General features: G+C 39.2%; 6 non-coding genes across 6 annotated transcripts in view; all 6 read left to right on the top strand.

Moving 5' to 3' along the window:
• LOC128009169 (5S ribosomal RNA) overlaps positions 1-15 on the top strand; it is a 119-nt gene extending 104 nt beyond the window's left edge. The window contains exon 1 of the ribosomal RNA XR_008180889.1: positions 1-15. This exon is cut by the window's left edge and continues 104 nt beyond it. This is a non-coding gene — a ribosomal RNA (5S ribosomal RNA).
• A 505-nt stretch (positions 16-520) lies between these two features.
• On the top strand, positions 521-639 carry LOC128000462 (5S ribosomal RNA). The gene has a single exon (XR_008173245.1). It is a non-coding gene; the product is annotated as a 5S ribosomal RNA (ribosomal RNA).
• A 623-nt stretch (positions 640-1,262) lies between these two features.
• On the top strand, positions 1,263-1,381 carry LOC128002954 (5S ribosomal RNA). Its single transcript, XR_008175688.1, has one exon. It is a non-coding gene; the product is annotated as a 5S ribosomal RNA (ribosomal RNA).
• Positions 1,382-1,602: 221 nt separating this feature from the next.
• Positions 1,603-1,721, top strand: LOC127994520 (5S ribosomal RNA). The gene has a single exon (XR_008167504.1). It is a non-coding gene; the product is annotated as a 5S ribosomal RNA (ribosomal RNA).
• Positions 1,722-2,231: 510 nt separating this feature from the next.
• LOC128004183 (5S ribosomal RNA) lies at positions 2,232-2,350 on the top strand. The gene has a single exon (XR_008176879.1). It is a non-coding gene; the product is annotated as a 5S ribosomal RNA (ribosomal RNA).
• A 384-nt stretch (positions 2,351-2,734) lies between these two features.
• Positions 2,735-2,853, top strand: LOC128004965 (5S ribosomal RNA). Its single transcript, XR_008177635.1, has one exon. It is a non-coding gene; the product is annotated as a 5S ribosomal RNA (ribosomal RNA).
• The last annotated feature ends 2,147 nt before the right edge of the window (positions 2,854-5,000 follow it).

Below are 5,000 nucleotides of genomic sequence, written 5' to 3' on the forward strand. Positions count from 1 at the left end.
CAGGTGCTGTAAGCTTTTTGGAAATTTTTCACTTAGTATATAATAATTTTGCCAAAAAATAGAGTCAATGCCGGATCTCTGAATCTTAGCAGGTTTGGGCCTGGTTAGTACATGGATGGGAGACTGCCTGTTAATACCAGGTGCTGTAAGCTTTTTGGACATTTTTCACTTAGTATATAATAATTTTGCCAAAAAATAGAGTCAATGCCCGATCTCTGAATATTTGCAGCTTTGGGCCTGGTTAGTACATGGATGGGAGACTGCCTGGGAATACCAGGTGCTTTAATCTTTTTGGAAAATTTCACGAATTATATAATAATCTTTCATTAAAAAAAAAAAAAAAAAGAGTCAATGCCCGATCTCTGAATCTTAGCAGGTTTAGGTCTGGTTAGTACTTTGATGAGAGACTGCCTAGGAATACCAGGTGCTTTAAGCTTTTGGGCTTTCTTTCCTACTTATATAATGTACTGGCGATAAGATTGGCTGCTCTTTAAATAGCCCTCTCTTTGCAGCAGACTTCGCTTACGGCCATACCAACCTGGCTATGCCCGATCTCGTCTGATCTCGGAAGCTAAGCAGGTTTGTGCCTGGTTAGTACTTGGATGGGAGACCGCCTGGGAATACCAGGTGCTGTAAGCTTTTTGGACATTTTTCACTTAGTTTATAATAATTTTGCCAAAAAATAGAGTCAATGCCCGATCTCTGAATATTTGCAGGTTTGGGCCTGGTTAGTACATGGATGGGAGACTGCCTGGGAATACCAGGTGCTTTAATCTTCTTGGAAAATTTCACGAATTATATAATAATCTTTCATTAAAAAAAAAAAAAAAGAGTCAATGCCCGATCTCTGAATCTTAGCAGGTTTAGGTCTGGTTAGTACTTTGATGAGAGACTGCCTAGGAATACCAGGTGCTTTAAGCTTTTGGGTTTTCTTTCCTACTTTCCTACTAGAGTCAATGCCCGATCTCTGAATCTTAGCAGGTTTGGGCCTGGTTAGTACTTGGATGGGAGACCGCCTGGGAATACCAGGTGCTGTAAGCTTTTTGGAAATTTTTCACTTAGTATATAATAATTTTGCCAAAAAATAGAGTCAATGCCCGATCTCTGAATCTTAGCAGGTTTAGGTCTGGTTAGTACTTTGATGAGAGACTTTCTAGGAATACCAGGTGCTTTAAGCTTTTGGGCTTTCTTTCCTACTTATATAATGTACTGGCGATAAGATTGGCTGCTCTTTAAATAGCCCTCTCTTTGCAGCAGACTTCGCTTACCGCCATACCAACCTGGCTATGCCCGATCTCGTCTGATCTCGGAAGCTAAGCAGGTTTGGGCCTGGTTAGTACTTGGATGGGAGACCGCCTGGGAATACCAGGTACTGTAAGCTTTTTGGACATTTTTCACTTAGTTTATAATAATTTTGCCAAAAAATAGAATCAATGCCCGATTTCTGAATCTTAGCAGGTTTAGGTCTGGTTAGTACTTTGATGAGAGACTGCCTAGGAATACCAGGTGCTTTAAGCTTTTGGGTTTTCTTTCCTACTTATATAATGTACTGGCGATAAGATTGGCTGGTCTTTAAATAGCCCTCTCATTGCAGCAGACTTCGCTTACGGCCATACCAACCTGGCTATGCCCGATCTCGTCTGATCTCGGAAGCTAAACAGGTTTGGGCCTGGTTAGTACTTGGATGGGAGACCGCCTGGGAATACCAGGTGCTGTAAGCTTTTTGGAAATTTTTCACTTAGTATATAATAATTTTGCCAAAAAATAGAGTCAATGCCGGATCTCTGAATCTTAGCAGGTTTGGGCCTGGTTAGTACATGGATGGGAGACTGCCTGTTAATACCAGGTGCTGTAAGCTTTTTGGACATTTTTCACTTAGTATATAATAATTTTGCCAAAAAATAGAGTCAATGCCCGATCTCTGAATATTTGCAGCTTTGGGCGTGGTTAGTACATTAATGGGAGACTGCCTGGGAATACCAGGTGCTTTAATCTTTTTGGAAAATTTCACGAATTATATAATAATCTTTCATTAAAAAAAAAAAAAAAAAAAAAAGAGTCAATGCCCGATCTCTGAATCTTAGCAGGTTTAGGTCTGGTTAGTACTTTGATGAGAGACTGCCTAGGAATACCAGGTGCTTTAAGCTTTTGGGTTTTCTTTCCTACTTATATAATGTACTGGCGATAAGATTGGCTGGTCTTTAAATAGCCCTCTCTTTGCAGCAGACTTCGCTTACGGCCATACCAACCTGGCTATGCCCGATCTCGTCTGATCTCCGAAGCTAAGCAGGTTTGGGCTTGGTTAGTACTTGGATGGGAGACCGCCTGGGAATATCAGGTGCTGTAAGCTTTTTGGACATTTTTCACTTAGTATATAATAATTTTGCCAAAAAATAGAGTCAATGCCCGATCTCTGAATATTTGCAGCTTTGGGCCTGGTTAGTACATGGATGGGAGACTGCCTGGGAATACCAGGTGCTTTAATCTTTTTGGAAAATTTCACGAATTATATAATAATCTTTCATTAAAAAAAAAAAAAAAAAAAAAAAAAAAAAAAAAGAGTCAATGCCCGATCTCTGAATCTTAGCAGGTTTAGGTCTGGTTAGTACTTTGATGAGAGACTGCCTAGGAATACCAGGTGCTTTAAGCTTTTGGGCTTTCTTTCCTACTTATATAATGTACTGGCGATAAGATTGGCTGCTCTTTAAATAGCCCTCTCTTTGCAGCAGACTTCGCTTACAGCCATGCCAACCTGGCTATGGCCGATCTCGTCTGATCTCGGAAGCTAAGCAGGTTTGGTCCTGGTTAGTACTTGGATGGGAGACCGCCTGGGAATACCAGGTGCTGTAAGCTTTTTGGACATTTTTCACTTAGTTTATAATAATTTTGCCATAAAATAGAGTCAATGCCCGATCTCTGAATCTTAGCAGGTTTAGGTCTGGTTAGTACTTTGATGAGAGACTGCCTAGGAATACCAGGTGCTTTAAGTTTTTGGGTTTTCTTTCCTACTTATATAATGTACTGGCGATAAGATTGGCTGGTCTTTAAATAGCCCTCTCTTTGCAGCAAACTTCGCTTACGGCCAAACCAACCTGGCAACGCTAGTGAGCCACACAGGAAGTGAGTTGGCAGTTTGTAGTAGGCAGTAGGTGAGAGAGGCTCACCTTGTGTTTTTTGTTTTGTTTTATCTGCGTAAAGATTTATTTCTTTTGCAACTTATTGATTTTTGTTTGTTATAGTTTTTATACTTCCCAGCAGCAGTTTGCTGTCTGGGGAGAAATTTTTCTTTTGTTTGAAAAATGGATGGATTACATGGCAAAGAAGTGGACATGGCAGGAGGAAGACGAGTGCTAACAGACAAAGAAATGGATAAAGAACAACGAGATGGACAAGGACGAATGGATTATAACAAGAGGATTTACTCTAAAGAGGCTACAGTAATTGTTGACATGGCGGATCAGAGAGATGCAAGAGCAGAGGACATTATCAAAGCAGTGAACGAAAGGATTGGAGGAGGAAAGATTCTAGCAGTCAGACCAAGGCAAGTAAAAGAATATGAAATTACACTGATAAACAGGGAGGCGTGCGATGGATTAGATGAAGGATTAATGATAAAAGGAAAACTGTGTGAGATTCGACAACTGAAAACAAGGGAGTATGTGGTTTCTTTCATACATTTGCCAGCCTATATTGAGGACTCTGACATTTTAATTAAATTACAAAATTGGGGCGTAACACCTGTTTCAGACATCATAAGAAGAATGTATCCAGGCACAGACATTGCGGATGGTACAAGGTACCTAAGGGTGAAATTTCCTAAAGAAGTAGTGTCTCTGCCATACAGTACAAAGTTTGATACGGAGGAGGGAACACAGTATTTCAGGATCATGCATGATCGTCAGGTTAAAACCTGTCGATTGTGCATGAATCCGGGACATGTGTTCAAAGACTGTCCAGATTTTAAATGTCATCAGTGCAATGGCCAGGGTCATTACGCAAGGGATTGCGATGCAATTAAGTGCCCGGATTGCAGAAAGGTGATCATAAGATGTGAGTGTTGGATGGAGAATGAAATTCAAAATAAAGAGTCAGAAGGTGTAGGAGGGCGAATGTCAAAAGAAACTGAATTACAAAATGGTGGAGAGAATGAGGAAGAGGATGGTGTGAATAAAGAGGCTATTGTGGAAAATAAGAAGGAATTGGAAGAGAAAAGGCTGGAAGGAGAAATGGACAAAGGAATATTGACATCACAGGAAGTAACACAAGGGGTATTGGAGGAAATGGAGAACCAAGGATTAAAAGAAAAGGAGGAGGAAATGCAAGAGATAACTGAAGAGGAGAAAGAAATGGAATTGGAAGAGAAAAGGCTGGAAGGAGAAATGGACAAAGGAATATTGACATCACAGGAAGTAACACAAGGGGCATTGGAGGAAATGGAGAACCAAGGACTAAAAGAAAAGGAGGAGGAAATGCAAGAGATAACTGAAGAGGAGAAAGGAGTGGACAGAATGGATGATAGAAAGGACAAAAGGGTGACATTAAGAAGGAGAACCCTTAAGGTAATACCAAATGTGAATGTGGCCAGAAAAAAAAGACATTTTAGGGAAAAATACAATAAGGGGAAACATTTGTTTGAGAATAAATTTCAAGTGTTGAGGGAAGATGAGGAGGAGGAGGTAGACTAAGAATACAATGTTTGGTTTAAATTTGTATTATTATTTATTATTATAATGTTTTTATACATTGTATCATGGTATGCTAATGCCTTAATTGTATTTCAAAAAGAAAAATGGAGATAAAAGGTTATTTATTGAATGTAAAGTGAAATAAATGTGTTTGGTGTTTAGAGAAATGGCTTTTATCAAACCTGTGGCAAATAATTATTGTTGTTGTTTGTTATGCTTCTGTGGAAAATGTGTACAATGTTTTTAATGAAATATTTTAAATTTGTTAATAAAAAAAAAAAAAAAAAAAAAAAAAATCTCGTCTGATCTCGGAAG

This window comes from Carassius gibelio, chromosome B22, assembly GCF_023724105.1.
Source record: "Carassius gibelio isolate Cgi1373 ecotype wild population from Czech Republic chromosome B22, carGib1.2-hapl.c, whole genome shotgun sequence".
In the NCBI taxonomy this organism is placed as follows: domain Eukaryota; kingdom Metazoa; phylum Chordata; class Actinopteri; order Cypriniformes; family Cyprinidae; genus Carassius; species Carassius gibelio.